Raw genomic sequence first — 21,559 nt, forward strand, 5'->3', positions numbered from 1 at the left:
CATGTAACCATATTAAAAATGAATATTAATAAATGTTTAAATTTTAAAAAAATAAAAATAAAATAAAATAAAATAAAATTTAATTTTTAAAAATATGACTAAGGGGGGGGGGGCAGCTGGGTAGCTCAGTGGATTAAGAGCCAGGCCTAGAGGCGGGAGGTTCTGGGTTCAAATCCGGCCTCAGACACTTCCCAGCTGTGTGACCCTGGGCAAGTCACTTGACCCCCATTGCCTACCCTTACCAATCCTCCACCTATAAGTCAATACAGAGAAGTTAAGGGTTTAAAATAAAAATATATATATATGACTAAAGGACCTCAAGTTCAAGATGGAAATGAGAGACTAGAGGTCACAGTGAGGTTGGCACCAGAAGAATAGATTTAAGAATCATCAGGCTACAGATGACAATTGAATTCATGGGAGCCAATGAGATTACTAAATGAAATAACATAGAGGGATGTGTGGAGGAAGCCCAAAACAACCCTATGTGACACCCACAACTAGCAAATGGGAATGGCCAGAATACAGATTCAGCAAAGAAGACGAAGAAGTAGTCAGATATGAGGAGAAACACAGAAGAAAAACAACTGCTTGAACACATGGGCTGATGGGGATATTATTGGGGATGAAGACAATAAACAATGACTCTAGTCCAACTATCAATAATATGGAATTGGGCCTTGATCAATGATACATGTAAAACCCAGTGGAATTGTGCGTCAGCTAAGGGAGGTTAGGGGGTTTTGGGGAAGAGGAAAAGTACATGAAATATGTAACTAGGGGAAAATATTCAAAATAAAAATTTTTTAAAAAGAAATGAAGGGGGAGAACCAGGAGAGAGTAAATAATATCAAGGAGAAGAAAGTAAAAAACCACATCAAAGGATACAGAAAGATTAAAAAGGATAAGGACAGAAAAAGGCCATTAGAGCTGAAAATGAAGAAATAGTCTACTTTGGGTAATGAGGTCAGAAACCAGAGTTAAGAAGACAGTAAGAGGAAACAAAGTAAAGATATGAGAAGATAGCTGGCAGGGATGGATGCTATCAGGGAATGAGTTTTTGAGAACTGGGGAGCCCTGAGCATATTTCTTTGTGGTAGAGAAGCAGCCAGTAAACGGGGAAACCTTTAAAGTTAGGTTGAAGGGAAAGGTTTGGGATGTGAGATGGGGCCAAACTCTTTGAGAAGGAGGAAAGAAATAGGATCACGTGAATGTACAAGGGTTACCTTTGTCAAGGAAAAAGGGCACTTCTTCATGTGACACAGGTGAAAAAGGAAAAAGTGTCAGAAGGCATCTGGAAAATATGAGAAGAGGAGGGAAGAAAAGAGAATTTTTGATGAATGGGTTCAATTTTTTTAGCAAAATATGAAGCAAGGTTCTCAGCAAAGAGAGTGAGATGAGGGAGAAGCCACGGGAAGTTTCAAGAGGAATGAAAAGGTTTAAAAAGACCTGCATTATTCCTACACCTCTGTCTCTTTCTCTCTCCTTAAGCTGTAAGCTCTTTGAGAACAGAGACTGACTGGGCGGGCAAGCTAGTCCAGCTGAAGCAGCAAGTCACCCTAAGCACCTCACAGGAGGCAACAAGTACCAGGTAGGTCAAACCACTGTCATAACCTGGGCCATCCCCTACCCCCACCCCCACTGAAAAGAACCCTGAGCCCTCAGATCACTGGCCCTTCTTCCAGCTCGTCCTCAAAAGGGGCCACTGAACTGCCAAACATCTCCAGTGACGAGCCCCTGAGCTTGTGAGCCCTGGGAAGAGCAGTGCCCATTACACCAGCAGCACTACTTCTAGCTCAGCCCCAGCAAGCAGCATCCCAGTTTGGGACCCTTGGGGAAACACTAATAATTCTGCAGGAATTCAGCAGCCACAGCTATCACAGACCCAGAAAAGAGTCGCCCGAGTCCTTGGCACTGTTAAATGTTTCAGCACTCAAAACCGACCTAACAATAGAAAGCATTCACAGAACACTTTAAGTTTTGCAAAGCACTCGGCATCCCTTTTATTTGCGCGTCACAAAAACCCTGTGCCATAAGGTGCTATTATTGTTGACATTTTCTAGATAAGGAAATGGGGTGAGAGAAATCAGTTAGCTTGCCCAGAGTTAGCCTGCTAGTCAATCTGTGAGCCTGGAGGAGAAATCATCCTTCCCATTCCCAGAGCACAGAGAATGGCACATAGTAGGCACTTCATCAAATTTGCCCATTAATCACTGACAGTTCAATCCTCTTGTTTTATAGAGGAGAAAACTCAGATTTAGAGAGGGGAAACGCCTTGCCCACAAGGAGTAGATGTGGAGCCAGCAGGGAAGCCCAGGGCCTCCTGTGTTCTTCCCACTGACCCCTACTGTCTCCATGCTACTCATACTCAGAACATGGTGGCGATCCCATGTGCCCAGGCCACTCTAGAAGGCTTCTTTAGATTCTCAGGCTCTTTGTTTCTACAGGGCAATGGGACAGCATTCTGTTCTTCCTCTTTTGTGTTGGCCAGTGTTCCAATGTGGAGATCATCACAAGCAATGATGCTGGCCCATTTCTGTTCCTAGGCTGGTAATAAGTGTGTGGGCAGAGTAACTGATGTGGACAGAGGACCCACATTCCAATCCTGGGTTCCACTTATTTGCTGTGTGACCTTGGGTAAGTCACTTAATCTGTGCATTTTGTCATCCATAAAGCAGTAGTAAGATGAAGAAAATGCTTTCTTAAGATCTCACAGTACTACAGACTTAAGATCTCACACTCAGCATCTGAATGTGTCTGGGATCTTACCAACACTTCCACTCTTTCTAATCCTCTGCTTCTCCTCCAGACAGTACCATAGGCACTGAAAGCTTTCTTTTAGAGCTCTGCTTTCCAACATTTTTTGTTCCTGGAGCCCCTTTTAACAAAAAAAAAAAAAAAAAAAAAAAAAAAAAAAAAAAAAAGTAGGAGCAGCTACATAGCAGAGTGGATTGAGTGCCAGGTCTGGAGAAAGGAAGTCCTGGGTTAAAATCTAGCCTCAGACACTTCCTAGCTAGTCACTTTACCTCCACTGCCTAGTTCTGGCTGCTCTTCTGCCTTGGAACAGATACTCAGAAACTAAGTATTGATTCTAAAACAGAAAGTAAGGGTTTAAAAAAATGTTACAAACTGCTGGTTTGCAAATTTATTCTTTTATATTTATTCAGAAAATGCTTACAGTAACCATAAAGAAAACTTCTGCCCCCAAAAGGCTTCCAATTAAAGTTTATAACTATAAAATATAAGATTTTTATGCTATCCATAGTTATGAAAGTGATAAATATAAAACGATAAAGCTCCAGCTATCAAATACTTCTGAATAGTTTATGTGGAACCTTTTGTGAGAATTAAAAGTAGTACTCCGGCAAGACCTCACATGCTGTTATCTGCAAGACACTCTACTACATTTCTTTATTCTACAAATTTTTTAAATATAAACCACATTTAAATGAAATAATTTACAACTTGGAAAATGTTAGGCATTTTAATTTGAACAATTTGGCTCACCACCAGATGAACAGTTTGCAATAGTCCAAGTAAGAGGTGATGAAGGCTGGCACTGGGAAGGTGATGTATATAAAGTCTTCTGAAGGCACAGAGGATAAGATTTAGCCACAGATCGGATATGTGAAGTTAACAGAAGGGAGGAATCAAGGATGACACCAAAGTTGCATGCCTGCTTCTCTGAGAGGTTGGTCGTGTCCTCAAAGATAATAAGGAAGTTTGGAAGAGGGGAAAGATAATAAGCCTATTTGTGATGCCTCCAGTATAGCCAGCATTCCAGAAGGCAATAGATCATATGGGACTAGAGCTCAGAAGAGTAGTTAGAATTGGACCTGTAGATCTGGGAATCATCTGCAGAGAGATGATAATTAAACTTATGGGAGCAAAGGTAGGTCAGGGTGAGATCGTAAAAGATTTTAAAAACCAAACACAGTAGTTTATATTTTATACTAAAGCAATGAGTAGCCATTAAAGTTTCCTGAGTAGAATAACCTGGTCCTAGCTGCTCTTTTTTTTTTTTAAACCCTCACCTCCTATCTTAGTAACAGTTCCAAGACAGAAGATCAACAAAGGCTAGACAATGGTGGGGGGAGGGAGGCAGGATTAAGTGACTTTCCCAGGGTCACACAGGTAGGAAGTGTCTGAAGCCAGATTTCATTCCAGGTCCCCCCAACTCCAGGCCTGGCTCATTCTATCTGCTCATAAGAAAAATTATTTTGACAGTAGTGTGGAGGATGGACAGGAGCGGGAGAGACTTGAGGAAGAGAAACCAGTTTGGAGTCTGCTGCACTAATCTACACAAGATACAAATGGCTGAACAAAGGCAATGAGCGTGTAAGTGATGTAGAAGGAGGTAGAAACAGCCAGACTTGGCAAATGACTGTTTTAAATGAAGTAAGCGAGGAATTAAGGATGACGTTGAGGTCAAGAACCTGGGAGAGTGGAAGAACGTTAGCCAGAAACAGAGATGTTTGGAAGCGGGTAGGATCTGGAGGTAAAGAGAATGTTTGGGACCTCATGATTTAAGATACCTCCATGGCAGGCAGTCTGCAATGCCCAATATGCAGTAAGTGATAAGGGATGAAAGGTAGCTCAGGAGAAACAGGAATTGATTATGGGGACAGAGGGGACAGCAGTATATAAGAATTAAGCAGAGGGGTACTGACAAAGTCACGAAGAGATAATTCAGACAGGAGATGAGGGCCCAGGAAACAGCCTCTTCCTTCTGACTAGAGGGCAAAACAATAAACTCCTCTCCAGATTTCCCTTATGGAGTCTGGTGCCTGGCTCACAGTCTTTCCTCCCCAACTCTAGCATAATTATTGCTACTCCCTGCATCCTGTTCCCCCTGAAATATTCCTCCGTTTCATCCTTTTGAAAAGTTTTATAATGTGCACAATTGTTCCTCTAGTAGTACATCCAGAATTTATACATACATACACATACTGGGGGGTGGAGTGCTGCTCAAATATTTTTGCTGATGCGGACATTCAGAAAAGCTTAGAAACTAATGGCCTCTGAGATTCCTGAGGCCCCCTCCAGGGCTCCTCGACTCTGTAGAATTTCACCATCTAACAAGCTTAAGCAAAAGTAAAAACTCTTTGACTCTAGGCAAGAGTGAATTCTCCTCCTAGAGTATTAATAAGTGGGCTTGTGGACAAAAGTCAATGATATATCCAGCTGGAACCTAAAGGCAGTGCAGAAACAGGCAGGCAATTTTTAGACAAAAATAAACCTTCGTGATAATGTGAACTAGGAAGCATCTTGAACACAGAACTGATGCTGAGACTATAAGAGCCACTAAACAGGGTATGCACTGTTCTATATGGCCTAAATAATAAAAATTAGAAATAACGATTTTCTTACCTTTTTTCCTCCCTCACACACGAGATAAGAAAAAGACTCTATGCTTCTGCATGGTGTCAGTAGCCCCATCGGCAGTCTTGCGGATTTCACTGAGTTCAATTTGCTCCTAAAGGAAAAACACATTGCCCATTACATCTGCTAAAGTCAGAAACCTTCATTCTTCTGATATCTTATCTGTCATGTGCCATACAAATAAGAGTTTGGGGACTCAACCCCTTATACTTTCCCAGTCAAAGATCTAAGTCCCATAGAATCTAAAAGTAAACGTGGTTTATTTTGTGTAAAAGGGCTGATGGTCCAATGTGTCAATGTGTCAATGTGCAGTTCTGATGTTTTTGCTCCCAGCTTGAACAGACCAAGGCAGTTATTGTCTCCCCAGTGACCTTGACTGGACCGCTAATTCATGAAACTACAAGTACACAGTCAATTATTTTATATTACAATAGACCTTCCAAGAATTGAGAGCTAACAAAGCGGCTGCTAAACAAGAATGGCAGCTGTTAGCATGATCCTGCACACACAGAGAATGCTTGTGTTGCCTTTCAAAAGCTTCCTGCTGTGAATTTTATTGCCAAACAACTGTTTTTCCTCCAAATGGCCTTTCTTATGATGCCAGTCTTCTTCTCTGTCTGGAAGCATCTAATCTTACACCAACATGACCTCCTGCCAGCAAAGGAATACAAACGGAAAGGTCTTTGTCAAAACCTCTTTCCTCCTAAATATTTACTGATATTCATAAAGTTGTAATACCCTACTTGAATATCCACCACTGATTCACATATCAGAGTTACTAGGGGTTGAGTCAAACCTAGTCTAGGATTTTTAAAAAGATGATAATTTATGACTGAAAATATGCGTCTCCGGTCTTCTACATATAATCAATTACAAGATTTGGAGCTAAAAGAAAGCTCAGGTTCCATCCAGTACATCTTCTTCACTTGACAACACTGTCAATCATCCTCTTCTTCTAAGTACTCTTTTCTCTAGGTTTTTGTTTTTTAGTTTTATTTTTTCAATTACATGTAGGAACAATTTCTGACAATTGTTTTCTGACATTTTGTGATTTAGATTCTCTCCCTTCCTCCCTGCCCCACCCAGGTAGTAAATAGTCTCATATAGGCTATAGTTGTGCTTTAAAGAAATATATGTTTTCATATTCCTCATGTCATGAATGGAGATGCATATCACACATACAATAAAAAAAACTCATAAATGAAATAAATTTAAAAGGGCGTGTTTTGATTTGCCATCAGATTCCAACAGTTCCTTCTTTGGTTGGGGATAGTCGGTTGTTTTTTTTGTTTTTGTTTTTGTTTTTATCATGAATCTCTTGGGGTTATCTTAAAACTTTGTTTTGCTGATAAGTTTTGTCCTTTAGTTGATCATCATATGTTATTTCTGTTCCTGAATACAATGTTCCCTTGGTTCTGCTCACTTCACTTGGCATCAGTTCATATAAGTTCAGGTTTTCTTAGCTTATCCTGTTCATCATTTCTTATGTCTCAATACTATTCCATTACAGCCATATACCAGATCTTGTTCCGCCTTTCTCCAGTGGATTCCCACTCAGTTTCCAATTCTTTGCCACTATAAAAAGGGCTGCTAAAAAGATTTTTTACAAATAGGTCCTTTTATCTCTGATCTCTTTGGAATAGTGTCCCAATAGTAATATTGCTGGGTCAAAAGTTATGCATAGTTTTGTGACCCTTCAGGTGTGGTTCCAGGTTGCTCTCCAGAATGGCTGTATTAGGTGATAGTTTCACCAACAGCACATTAGTGTCCCAATCCCCACCTCATCCCCAATCCCCCTCCAAACATTTATTGCTTTCCTTTTTGGTCATATTAGCCACTTTGATACATGTGAGGTGTTATCTCTCTCTACGTTTTTGTGACACTGTGCTCTTCTGGTTCTTATTCATCTGACTTTCTTTTCCTGTTTCTTTTTTCCCTTTTTTTAAAAGGCAAATAGTGTAAAGTGACTTGTCCAGGATCATAAAGATACTGTCTGAGGCCAGATCTGAATATGGGTTTTCCTGACTCTAGGATCAGCACTCTCTCCAACAAGCTACTTTGCTGGCCCCTTCTTTGTTTCTTTGACAGATCTTCCTCTATCCACTAGGCCAAGTCTCTCTTCACTCCAATCTATCCTCAACTCAGCTGTCAAAATGACCTTACTAGAGCACAGTCTGAGCATGTCATCATCCTGATTCAACTCCAGTGGCTTCCTATCATCTCCAAAAAAAAGCATAAACCCTTTGGTCTGGCTCACAACGAGACTCCCTCCACATCTTACATGCTCCCATATATTCTAGGATGAAGTGATGTCTATCTCCTCATCTTCACACAAAGTATTCCATATCCTGATTCTATTCATTTTCATAGTGCCTCACACATATCAAGCATTTGATAAATGCTTATAGACTTGGCTTTACTTGAGAAATCTATAGTCTAGAGCAGATAAGAAAAAATTAGGTGACCCAGAGTGCTGGACCTGGTAACAGGAAGACCTGAATTCAGATCGGATCTTCGTTACTTACTGCCTGTGTGACCCTGAGTAAGTCACTTAAAACCTCTGCTACTGAGCAGGTAGGTGGCTCAATGACTAGAGCTCCAAGCCTAGATTCAGGAGGTCTTGATTTCCAATTTGACCTTAGACACTTCCTAGTTGTGTGACCCTGGGCAAGTCACTTAACTCAACTGCCTAGCCTTTATCACACTCTGCTTTGGAACCAATACTTGGTATTGATTCTAAGATGAAAGGTAAGGGTTTAAAAAAAAACCTTGGTGCCTGAGTTTCCTCATCTGTAAAATGGGGGTAATATTAGCACCACTTCCCAGGATTATTGTAAGATTAAATTAGATAATACTTGTAAACTGCCTTACAGACCATATAACTTATATTACAAGTAACATTACTATTAAAAGTTAATTCCCTGGGTCACATAGGTAAGTACAAATGAGGCAAGATTCCTCAGGTTGTAAAATCCATAGCTCTTTCCACTGAGGAAATTCATCAAATAAAAGATAATGTTTACAAAAAGAGTAGGAGCTTTAGAAATCATCTTCCTCAACCCCCTCGCTTTACTAAGAAAACGGATGCCCACGAAAGAAGACAACTTGGAAGGATGTCTATAATGAAGTATCTCGGGGATCTATATTTAGGCCTGTGCTACTAAATTTTGTCTCTGATTAAGATAAAGACACCTATGGAAGGAATGCATATCAAATTTGCAGCTGACACAAAACTGGGAAAGACAACAAGGCAGGAACCTAAAAGACTCCACTACTGAAATTGTCAAATCAAATGTGATGGAATTTATAAGGACAATATAAAGTCTGAGGAGGAAGCCTGGTGCAGATGGCGGAAAGTCTGCCCTGGAGCTAACAAGGCCTAGGTTCACTGCCTCATACTGTCTGTGCATGACCCCAAAGCCACTTAATTTCTCAGGGAAGGCACACCAGCCTAACTGAAGCAGCAAGCTAGCCTGAGGGAGAGACAGCAGGCAGCACAACACGAATACCATCTTGATCACCTTCTCCTCTCAGACCCTAATGGAGGCAGCCCACTCCCCTGAACCGAAGAGCCTTGCAAACAGAAGTGTCCCCCTAGCCACCGGACCTGCTTTCAAACCACACCTCATTGAGAACAGAAATCCCTGTGGACAAGTCACCCACATTCCTTAACAGCTTCAGGACAAAGCCACTTCCAAGAGGCCATCTGAGACAGAACTCATTTCATCACCTAAAAAGCCCTGGCGCAGAAGAGAGAGCACCAGAAATGAGTCAAGAAGACTAGTTCAAATCCAGCCTCGGATACTTACTAGCTCTATGATCCTAGACAAATCACTTCACCACTGCCTGCCTCAGTTTCCTCATTTGTAAAGTGAGAATGATAATAACAGAACCCATCTTTCAGGGCTGTTATGAAGATAAAGTAAAGTAACAGTATTTGATGACTATGTGGGAAAATGCTCTCTTTTTAAAATATGCCACCAGCATGATGTCAAGAACAATTAATATAAAAATTAGGCTGGAATTCATTTGAAAATATGCATAGTGCATTTCTGATCTCAAATTTCTCCAGTTTTTTTTTAACCTTTATCTTCTGTTTTAGAGTTGATATTAAATATCAGTTCTAAGGCAGAAGAATAAGGGCTGGGCAAGGAGTCGAGTGACTTCCCCAGGATCACACAGCTTATGGACATGTGTGAGGTCATATTTGAATCCAAGACTTCCCAACCCTAGACATGATTCTATCCACTGAACCACCTAGCTGCCTCTCTCCAGTCTTCTCACATAAATGTTCTTCCTATGAAGCTCCATGGCTGGATGTATTGCAACAGCATAAATCAATGGAATTAAAGTATAAGTGACTGAAAGGGCCAAGGAGAGGTACATGAGAAGCATGAGGAGGCAGCATCATGTTTTGAATGATGGCCTAAAGTGCTCCATGTAAGAGCTAATCAAGGAAATCTATAATCAACACATTAGATGGGTGTGTCAGGTCGAAAGGTGTTTGTAAAAAGCTTTTTTCCAAAATATAGGTCCGTAACAGCCCCAGGGAGAGTCTAGAAGGGGTTATAAGCTGATTCTAGAAGGAGGTCTACCAAACAATGGCCAAAATTATTTAATACTTTCAGACACAGTTCCTACATAATAGATCTAATTATTCAATAAAATCAAGGTTCAAATCAAAGTCAAAAGCAAGATGAAAGTTCTGACAAGGAATACAGAATAGCATTATTTAATATGGAATGAACAAATTAGATAAAATATGAATTGAAATGTAATGAATGTTAATACAGGTGTGATCTGCAACCATTAACATCAGCTGGTATAAGCTCAAAACAGCAGTGTGTTGTGTCATGAAACTCTTTTATGTATTTGAACATGTAGTTTATAAATTCAAAGTTAAACAATCTTTGTGTGAAAGTTAAAAGTATCTTAAAATCTGTTAACCTTATGCAAAGCAATTTTTAATTTGTAAAGAATGTGGTAGGAAGAAAAATTACCCATATGTCTCAAGAACTTTATGATCGGTTGGGAACTTTAAATCTTCCTCTTTTGTACTACAAATGGACACTTCCTAGCTATGTGACACAGGCAAGTCACTTAATCCCAATTGCCTAGCCATTACTGCTCCTCTGCCTTAGAACCCATACTTAGTATCAATTCTAAGACAGAGGGTAAATTTAAAAAAACAAAAAACAAAACCCAGAAGAGAGTAGTCTTCCAGTGAGACTGGAAAACAGTTAGAGGTCCTTGCCCTTGCCTCCAAGTCCAGTAAAACCAACAGATCCCCCTGAGAAAAAGAGGAGGGGAGAGAATGTAAGCAACCTTTCAAGCTGAAAAGCTCAGAGACAAGAGCTCTGAAGTAGCAATCTAGCATTCTGTGCCTTGCAGTCCAGGGGGGTGGGTAGGAGGCGGGAATGTAAAAGCTGAGGGACAAGTTCAGCACAGGAACCTGAAGGTATCCCTGGGCAAGGCAATCTACTCAAAAGTGCATTAAGACATAGGCTATGGGTGGGGGGTCGGGGGGGGGAATGGAGGAGAAAGTAAGAACATGAATCATGTAACCATGATAACGTTTCTAAAAACTAAAAATTATTTTTAAAAAGTGCATTAAAAAACAGAGACTGTTCCTAGCACAAAGTTCCAAATTCAGGAACTAAAGCTGGAGAGATGAATAAAACTAAACTCCAATCAGTATCAAATACTATTCATCTACACTACAGATTCCCCCCCCAAAGAAACAGAGACTAACTTAGCCTTGTTGAAGGTTTTATTTGAGTGCCCTAATTCAAGCTGTCTGTAAATCCCCACTCCCACCCCCATTACCAGAGAGATTGGAAGTGCTTGCTTTGGGCAGCTGGACAGAGGGGTGGGGCATGCAAAAAATATCCTCAGTCGCTGGAAAGAGGGGGACAGAGCAGCTCCCAGAGTGCCAGCTAAGGTACATGTGCCAATACTTCACCAATGTTGGACTAAATAACACCTGCAAACACCGAATCAAAGGACAAAAATGGATTTTCCACAAAGGCCACATTAATACCTAGAATAAATGAAGCAAGAAATAAAACCCTGGAGAAAAGAGAAAAGAAAATTCTCTGGAAAAAGAATAAACAACTTGAAAGAGAAAGTGGCAAACTTTACCCAAGCAATGGACTCCCTGAAAATTAGGATAAAATAACTAAAAAAATCAATGAAAGATTAGAACATAGAGATATAAGACAATGAAAGATATCTAATATCCAAAAATAGGTCAGAAGAAGATAATTAAACATTTAACTCCCTGAAAACCATGAGCATGGATATTGTATTTCAAGCAATCATGAATGAAAACTATCCAGATCCAGTAGAACTAGAAAGCAAAAGAAAGAATCCCCAGATTATCTCCTGCAAAGAACCCTAGAAGAAGTTAGAGGAAATCCATAGCCAAAATCCATGGCTCTCACATCAAAGTAAAAGTCCTGCAAGCACCTACAAAAAATATTTCAAATATCAAAGAACTCTACGTAGTCAAGATCACACACGACCTGGAAGCTACCCCTAAAAATAGAGACGATATTGGAATAATCTGAAAAGCTCACCATAATCCAAAGAGGTGGTCAGGAGGGATCTTGGATGGAAGAGAAGATTTTAGAGGTGATCACAAAAGCTTTGGAAGAAGATGGTCTAACCAAGGAAGGATAGAGGGAAGATGGGAAAGGACTATGCCGTGAGGAGATGTTTATATTTAAAAGGTATGAGCAAAGAAAACCAAGAATACAGAGAAAGTACAATCAGAGAAGAAGGGAAAGTGCACTGAGAAGAAAGCTAAGGAAAAAGGTGAGGATAAAAAGGGGGTGGGTACACAGGGCCACAGAAGATGAACACTAAAAAAAAGGCCAATGGATTTCACCACAAGGTCAGTGACGACTTTGAAATGTGTTGTTTCAGTAAAGAGTAGATGTGGCCACCAGATTGGAAGGACCTGAGAAATGAATAGAAGATAAGGACATGACATCAGCAAGTTAGAAACTAGTATTTTCTGGAAATTTGTATTTTTAATGTCTCTTCTGACTCATGTCTGAGAAAAATAAGGTTATTTTCTACTCCTTATATTTTTATCACATATTTCCATTTTCAGGATTTGAAAGTAAAAAGTTAAGTAACTGAAATTTAAAATCAAGATGATGTCTGCCCAAGAAGATAAGGAATCAAGGGTTAGTTAATAAGTAAAAAGGAGGTACATGAATTTTCATTGCTTAAAAGTTCAGCTAACTATTTTGTAACTTTCCAATTTGGACATTTGAAAGACAGGAAGATAAAGTAAGAAAAATATGAGTTCTGATTCTATCTCATTTACTTATTACTTACTATTTGTGTGACCTTGAACAAGACATTAATTTTTCTGGGACTCAGTTTCCTTATTTTTAGGGGATTCAAAAAAAACTCTTTTTTCCTGAGGCATAGAAGAGAAGGAAGGTTAAAAACTGAAATATAACAAAATGAAAAGAAGGCCAAGAGGGACAAAAAAAATAAATCTGAGAAGAAAAATGACAAGAATAAAGATGATATTTAAAATATTAAATGCAAGCAATTTGTAGAAATCTATGAACTGGAAGAGTTTACAACCGAAGACAAGAGATTGATGACAAGAACAATTTTTTAAATCCTGGCTAAATTCAAAGGAGAAAAGAAAATCAAGAAGATGAGCTGGGAATTCATTGGAAATGGAAAGCAGAGAGTTAATGTTTTCCCATTTTGAATAAACTAGTTCAGTCTCCAGTGAGCTGGTTAGTGGCAAAGCCCTATCTCAAACCCATGTTTTCTGACTTAGAAAACAGTGGTCTGTTCCCTCCCTTTCTCCCTTTAGAGTCCTGAACAATCTTCTCCTATGAATCATTACATAAAAGAATTTCACTATGTGGCTGGTCTATCTTGATCCCCATTCACAGTAATTTTGGTACTAAAGTACTATTATATACCAAAAGTGAATGATTCCAAAGCAATTTCACATACAAAAAAAAATCCCAAAGCATGGATAATAATAATGATGATGAAAGCAGTCTGCCTTTATATTAAGATTTACATACATTACCTCATTTGATATGAGATGCTTATTAAAGGCAATAAGGTTGATGAGTTTTTTTTAATTTAAATATTTTATTTTTTAGAAAAAATTTCCATGGTTACATGATTCTTATTTTTACTTTCCCCTTTACCACTACCCCCATATCTAATGCACATTTCCACTGGTTTTAACATGTGTGATCAATCAAGACTCATTTACATTATTATTGAGAGTTGCATTGGTGTGGTCGTTTCGGGTCTACATCCCCAATCATGTCTGCACCAACCCACGTGTTCAAGCGGTTGTGTTTCTTCTGTGTTTCCACTCCTGCAGCTCCTCCTCTGAATGTGGGTAGTGTTCTTTACCATTAATCCTTCAGAATTGACCTGGATCATTGCACTGCTGCTAGTACAGAAGTCTATTCACATTCGATTTTACCACAGTGTATCAGTCTCTGTGTACAATGTTCTTCTGGCTCTGCTCCTTTCACTCTGCATCAATTCCTGGAGGTCTTTCCAGTTCACATGGAATTCCTCCAGTTTATTATTCCTTTGAGCACAATAGTATTCCATCACCAGCATATACCACAATTTCTTCAGCCATTCCCCAATTGAAGGGCATACCCTCGTTTTCCAGTTTTTTGCCACCACAAATAGCACCACTTGTACAAAAAAATATTTTTGTACAAATCTTTATCTATGATCTCTTTGGGGTACAAACCCAGCAGTGGTATGGCTGGATCAAAGGGCAGGCAGTCCTTTAGAGCTCTTTGTGCATAGTTCCAAATTGCCATCCAGAAATGTTGGATCGATTCACAACTCCACCAGCGATGCATTAATGTCCCAATTTTGCCACATCCCCTCCAGCATTCATTACTCTCCCCTGCTGTCATTTTAGCCAATCTGCTAGGTGTGAGGTGGTACCTCAGAGTTGTTTTCATTTGCATTTCTCTGATTATTAGAGATTTAGAACACTTTCTCATGTGCTTATTGGTAGTTTTGATTTCTTTATCTGAAAAATGCCTATTCATGTCCCATGCCCATTTATCAATTGGGGAATGGCTTGATTTTTTATACAACTGATTTAGCTCCTTGTATATTTGAGTAATTAGACCTCTGTCAGAGTTTTTTGTTATAAAGATTTCTTCCCAGTTTGTTGTTTCCCTTCTGATTTTGGTTGCATTGTTGTTTGTACAAAACCTTTTTAATTTAATATAATCAAAATTATTTATTTTACATTTTGTAATTTTTTCTAACTCTTGCTTGGTTTTAAAATCTTTCCTTTCCCATAGATCTGACAGGGATACTATTCTATGTTCTGCTCATTTTCTTATAGTTTCCTTCTTTATATTCAAGTCATTCACCCATTCTGAATTTATATTGGTGTGGTTGATGAGCTTTAATGAAAGTATTAGAAATATCATTTCAGACCCATGGCAAGACTACAAGGTAGGTATGTAGTGCTGGGTATCTTGATTCTACAAGAAAAACCCTCAAAGGCAAGACAAGGAAGCAAAGTAGAACAGGATAAAGAGGCCTAGAATTGCGAGATGCTTCTTGTTCTCAATTCTAGTTCTGCTACGTGACTGTCTGTGTGACCTTTGGCAAGTCCCTTGATTCTCTGGGTCTCCACTCTCCCAACTGTAAAATGAAGGGGCAGAGCCAAATGACCTCCAGGAGCCCTTCCAGCTTCAAAACCTTTCAGCTCAGCAGGTACTGATAAGTAGAAATAAAGACAGAACTCAAACCTCAGGGTTTATCATCCATGTATAATATTTCTTCTTTTTTTCTTCTTTCTACTCTTACCTTCTGTCTTAGAATCAATACTATGTATCAGTTCCAAGGAAAAAAGAGCAGTAAGGACTAGGCAATTGGGGCTAAATGACTTGTCCAGAGTCGTTCAGCCAGGAAATGTCTAACACCAGATTTGAACCCAGGACCTCCTGTTTCTAGGCCTGCCTCTCTATCCACTGTGCCACCTAGCTGCCCCTACAATGTTCTTTCTATGAAAGCAAAGCATTCCCCTCCTCTGCTCCCTTAAATTACTGTGAAGCAGCATATTCTTCTATTCTTTATAGGTTTAGTCAACAGAATTCTTTGGTTCAAATATCTAGGGAAAATCATCATACTCTTCTACTCTTTGTGTGTTTAATAAATGGAATTCTCTGGTTCAAATATCAGGGGAGAATAGCTCACACAAGGTATTTAATGAAAGGAAGAGCAACCCTATAATTTATGTTCCCTAATATTTTAGGCCTTTTTACCAGTTTGGAGGATTCACAAAAACCATCACAAAGAAAAAGATCAGGTTCTGCATCTAGATAAGAGCAAAAATGGGATTCAGTTGTCCCAATCCAAACATTACAAATAGCTAATATCAGATAAATCTCCATGCAACAGGTTTATTAGTCCAACTGATTCTACAGCAACAAGTCACTGGGCATCCAAAAATATGTGTGAAATATGTGGGTGGAGCAAAAATGTAATTTGAGCCAGGATACCACCTAACAACTAGCAGAATGGTTTACTTTTACTTTTAATAAGGGATTCAATTTAATTCAAATATTTATTTAAATAAGTGTCCATTGTCCCTAACACCTGGTAATAGGCTGAGGGGCCAAAAATGATGAGATAAGATAGTATTATAAGTAAAAACAAGGCAAAATAACATGCTAACACATAAGTGAAATTCAAAATAAGAGATTTAGACTTGTTTTCTTTGGCCCCAAGGGCAGAATCAAGTGTTAATTAGAGGGAACAAGGAAAGAAAGAAAAGAAGGAAGGTAACTATTCAAGCTTGAAAGAAAAGCTTGCTTGCTCACACTGAGAGCTGTCCAAAGGTGGGAGGTAATGGGTTCTTTCTCACTGTAGATCTTAAAGCAGAAGCTACTTCTCCATTGTCATAGGGAGAATTCTAATTTAAATGAAGACTGGACTAGATGTCCTCTGGAGTTCCTCTTCTCATTCTCAAAAAAAATTCTCATTTGATTCTTCCATTCTTGTTAACTATCATCCTATATCTTATTTACCCTTTATGGCTAAATTCTTTAAGAAAGCCATCTATAATAGGTGCCTCCATTTCCTCTCTTTTCACTTCTTAACTCCTATATAATCTAACTTCTGATCTCATCATTACTCCAAAAATTATTTCTCCAAAGTTATCAATTACCTCTTAGTTGCCAAATTCAATGGCCTTGTCTCAAACCTCATTCTTCTTGACCCCCTATTCAGTCTCTGACACTGATGATCACTCTCTTTTCCTTGGTACTTTCTTCTCTCCTAATTTTCCTCCTACCTATCAGGCTGCTCCTTCTCTGTCTCTTGCTGGATCCTTCTCCAGGTCACATCCATTAACTGTGGGTGCCCCACAGGCACTGGGGTGGGGGCTCTTTCTTGGATCCTCTTCTCTTTACATACTACATCAGTATTATCAGCTCCCCTGGATTTAATTATCATTACTATGTTCATGATTCTCAAATCTCCTTATCCAGTCCTAACCTATATGCTGATCTCCAGTTTCACATCTCATACAATGCCTAGCACATAGTAGGCATTTAAAAAGGAAGAGACATTAGATTCAACATAACCAAAACCAAACTCATCCTCAACCACCTCTTAACTTCCCTGTTCTTGTCAAGGACGCCATGATCCTATAAATATGAAAAATAATAAAGGCTGTTATAATAATATAAATTAGTAATTTAATTAAAGCCATGCTGATAGATAAAGTTATTAGACCACGCGCTTGTAAGAATTCAAAACCGCCGCCCTCGCCATAATTGTCTCCTGTCTCCTCCCGAGTCTGCTGGCCAAGAGAGCAAATCCCTCCTAACCCAGGAGATTTAAACTCCTCTCTGCGTGGAGACGTAGGCCTCCCCACGCCCAAAGAACTGGAACCGGAAACCCGTTGGACCACGGGAAATGTAGTTTGATAATTTCCCTGTGTCCAGAAAATACATATATATATATATATATATATATATATATATATATATATATATATATTTAAATATGACATCTCCCAAATTTCACTTTTATAGATCCTCTCAGTCCCCCAGGCTTATGACCTAAGCACCAGCCTTGATTCTTCACTCTCAGCCTCCCATATTTGATCTACTGTTGATTTCATCTTTATATCTCTTGAATGGACCCCCTTCTCTTCTCTGACACCACCACCACTCTCATTGCCTCATGGCTCAATTACTGCCATAGCCTACTGGTAGGTCTTCCTGCTTCCAGTCTCTCCCCACACCAGGCCATCTTCCATTTGAATGCCAAAGTGATTTTCCTAAAGTGCCAGTTCAACCATGTCACCCACACACTTAATAAACTTCAGTGGCTCTCCATCACCTCCAGGAACCAAATTCTCTGGTGTTCAAAGCACTCTGACTTCCTATTCTTGTATTGTATACTTCCTTTCCTCCCCACCTATCCCCTTTCCTCCATGATACTGGCTTCCTTACATTTCTCACCTCTGGGCATTTTCTCTGGATGTCTCCCATGCCTAAAATTCTCTCCCTTCTCACCTCTTCCTAGTTGCCTTTTACCTTCTATAGGAAGCCTTTCCCAGTCCCCTTACTTCAGGTGCCTTCCCTCTACTATTTCCCATTTGTCTTCTAGCTTGTTTCTACATATTTGCTTGCTGTTTCCCCCATTATTCGATTGAGAACTTTATGAGGGAGGGGCAGTCTTTTGCCTTTCTGTGTATCTTAAGTGCTTCCTCACTGAATGACCTCCCAGAGCTAAGATCCTGTGTGCTGAGAAAGATGACACAGGGACAGTAACACTACCTTTAAAGAACTGTAATTGCAACAGACACCCAGAGGGTGTGTGGAAAGAGGCTGCTGCAGTTCATCAGCAATGACTTCCTGGTCCAATCTATTCCTAAGGACACACCTAGCTAGAAAAAGTCATTATATTTTTATTTATATATTATTTTAAGGTCTAGGAAGCCTTTTCCTCACAACCACCTATAAGATAGGTAGTCAAATATCTTATCCTAGTACACAGTAAGCTCTTTAAAAATGCTTTCTACAATTTAATCTCCATTCCTCTGTATAAATGAGAAAATTGAGGCTTGGAAAGGTATTTAGGATCACAAGATTTAGAGCGAAGAGGAGGCCTTTTCTGGTCTACCTGAATACTAGAATATCTTCCCCTTCAACATTATTGGTAAATATCTTGTATGTGATTATTATTTACATGTTGTCTCCTTCATTTGAATGTTAGGTTCTTGGGAGCAGAGACTTGCTTCTGCTTTTCTTGGGATCCCCATATCGACCAGAAGACACATGTTTCAAAAGAACCCCTGTTGGGGGCAACTGGATTGCTCAGTGAATTGAGAGCTAGGCCTAGAGACAGTTCATATCTGGCCTCAGACACTTCCTAGCTGTGTGACCCTGGGCAAGTCACTTAGTCCCCATTGCTTAGCCCTTACCACTCTAATGCCTTGGAACCAATACACAGTATTGATTCTAAGATGGAAGGTAAGGGTTTAAAAAAATTTTTTTAATAAAAAATAAATAAAAAGAACTTCTGCAGTCAAAAGAATGAGGGCAACTAAGATAAACTTTATTCTTGTAGATCAGTGGTTCCCAAGGGGATCATTAATGGCATCTTAAGCAGTAAATAATTACCCAATTTTGTTAAAAATATGTCTTTCCTCAGTGACAACAAACATGTACATGTTTGAAGCACTATAGGTTTGTTTCTGCAGCGATTCAAAATCATCACAACCGTGTCACAAAGATTTTGGGGTCTCTACAGTAATTACAGCAAACTGTGTCCCTTTCTGATTAAGTGCAGCATGTTCTTACAGTTTCTCATCCCATCATCAAATTGATTCCAAAGTGTCACAAAAGTTCTTCACAGAGTGCAAGTTAATTTCCAAAAGACAGTGAGATGAAGGACCACCCTCTCATCAGCATTCTATATGTTGCACAAAAGTTGTTCCCTCCTTCCTCTCTGCTACTCTGTGATTTATTGTACCTCATCAGCTCTCTAAGCATGTGGTCAAGATATTATGACCATCTGTGTTCTTGCAGCACAAATGCCAAGTTGTGTAAAAGCATGCTCTGTTTATGCACATCACAGGCCATCTTGAAAGCATCATGGACCATCCCAAATGTCCAGCAGAAAACAAATCTAATATGGTCTCTTATTACAATATTAAAACTTTCTCCATTTAGAAGTACCCTCCATTTAGTTACTATTTTTTAGTCTAAAGCAGGGGTTGGCAATGTATGGTTCTTTCTGCAGGAGCCATAAAGTCAATTTTTTTTCAGGCGCTGTTACAGGAGCCGCACTGTGAGCACTGTACGGCTTTCACGAAATTACATTTTAAAAAATGTGGCGTTTATGGCTCTCACGGCCAAAAAGGTTGCCTACCCCTGGTCTAAAGGATTCTGAGATGAACTGGTTGACTACCCTCAGAAATGGTTCTGTAGCTTCTGTGAGAACACAGACGATGTGCCAGTGACAGAAGAGAAGACAGTCATATCTGAAGAGATTCTCTCCTTACAAAGGTTAGTTTATATGTAAATATTGTAAAAATGAAGCCCCATATGCATGGCACTTTAAGGACATTTATTATCTAATATAGCACCTATAATTATCCAGTTGAAAAGTACCTTATATTGTAAGTAGATAATCATATTTAAATTTTCATCTTTCAGTAAAAGAACCTCTAAAATTCTCCTACCGTTTTCTACCATGTATTTGTGTAAACAAGCATTTTTCACCTCCTTCTTGTATTAAATCTCAATACAGAAAAAAAATTCATTGCAGAAACAGAATTAAGACTGTCTGGTGTTGAGTCAAATACTGCAAATCTTTTTTCCAATTAAAAGAAGTCCAACACTGAAATTAGGTTACTATATGATTACTGAGTTAAAATATCTTCCAAGTTGTAACTTATTTCATTTAAAATGTTATTTATAATCAACAAAATCTGTAAAATGAAAAAGTTTAATATGATCTTGCAGATAAGAGTAAACATACAAGGTTTTTATGGATCACTTTAATTCTTAGAGAATGTCTATATAAAATAACGGCAATTCTTTTATTATTAGTTTTATAATTCTATACTTGTAGTTTTCATAATTATAAGAATGAAATTTTATATTTTTAATTGTAATCATGTACATTTTGATTTGGAGCCTTTGGGGGCAAAAGTTATCACTGTCGTTAACGTAAGCACAAACAGAATAACTGTAAAAGCACATAATGAAGAGGATATTAAGTTACCCTGGGGAGACACGACATTTTTTGTTGAAAGGTGTTCACAGAATAAAACACTGGAAACTGCGGCTGTCCATCGAGACTGAGTTGCAAGTTAAGAAGGCACTTTGCCATGGCTGTGTCCTACATTTATACAGAGCTTGAGTTACTACGATAACAATCTGGCACCTTTCACAAATATTTTATTCTCCTTCAAAAGTGATTACTCATGCTAAAACAAGACAAAGCACAAAGCTGCGGTTTCCTCCTGGTAAGCACCAAACAAAAACAACAGATTTTACAAATCCTCGAGTCAAGGTCTATGGTGCAGCTGTTAATATCATTAAATATCTAAAATAGAACAAATCTGAGATCAGCTCTCACACATGGACAAAGAAAATTCCCCAAAGGAATCGGTGGCAACATTTTTACAGTTTAAGTGGTCCGAAGATATTCAAATGGTAACATTTCTAAAATTCTAAATAACTAAACTTTGGTCTGCAACTGAACAATTAACTCACTAGTTATCTGATCATAAAATTCAATTAAGGTAATACAGGTAAAGCACTCAGAAACCTTAATTCAAGGGCTCTCTAAATGGCGATGGTTATCAAGGTCCCACTGTTGGTTTACCACAATTCTGTAAGGTAGACTGATCAAAGTCTTCAGCCCATGGAATACACAAAATAACTCACCCTCAGGCTGCAGCCTCAAGTGCTCTCTTGGCTTCGGGCAGTTCAGAAGCCCGTGAGCCCATCAGGCCAGCTCATTCTCCTTCTAGCCAGACCTAATACACAAACAACCCTTCTGGGGCAGGGCCACAGCGCCAGCCTTCAGACAGTGCAATGCTCATACTTCAAGGCTGCTTCTTAGAATGCTCTTCCCTTTCCTCGCTGTCTCTCCCAATCCCGGCTAT

The 21,559-nt window shown here is 39.1% G+C and overlaps 1 protein-coding gene across 1 annotated transcript in view; it reads right to left on the minus strand.

The window, feature by feature from the left end:
* ZFYVE9 (zinc finger FYVE-type containing 9) overlaps positions 1 to 21,400 on the minus strand; it is a 155,696-nt gene extending 134,296 nt beyond the window's left edge. Inside the window, exons 1-2 of the mRNA XM_044674808.1 lie at positions 21,339 to 21,400; positions 5,371 to 5,476 (exon numbers count right to left, since the gene is read on the minus strand). The gene's annotated coding sequence lies outside the window, so the exon portion shown is untranslated. The remainder of the gene's footprint in view (positions 1 to 5,370; positions 5,477 to 21,338) is intronic.
* Between the last annotated feature and the right edge of the window lie 159 nt (positions 21,401 to 21,559).

This window comes from Gracilinanus agilis, chromosome 4, assembly GCF_016433145.1.
Source record: "Gracilinanus agilis isolate LMUSP501 chromosome 4, AgileGrace, whole genome shotgun sequence".
Classification (NCBI taxonomy): domain Eukaryota; kingdom Metazoa; phylum Chordata; class Mammalia; order Didelphimorphia; family Didelphidae; genus Gracilinanus; species Gracilinanus agilis.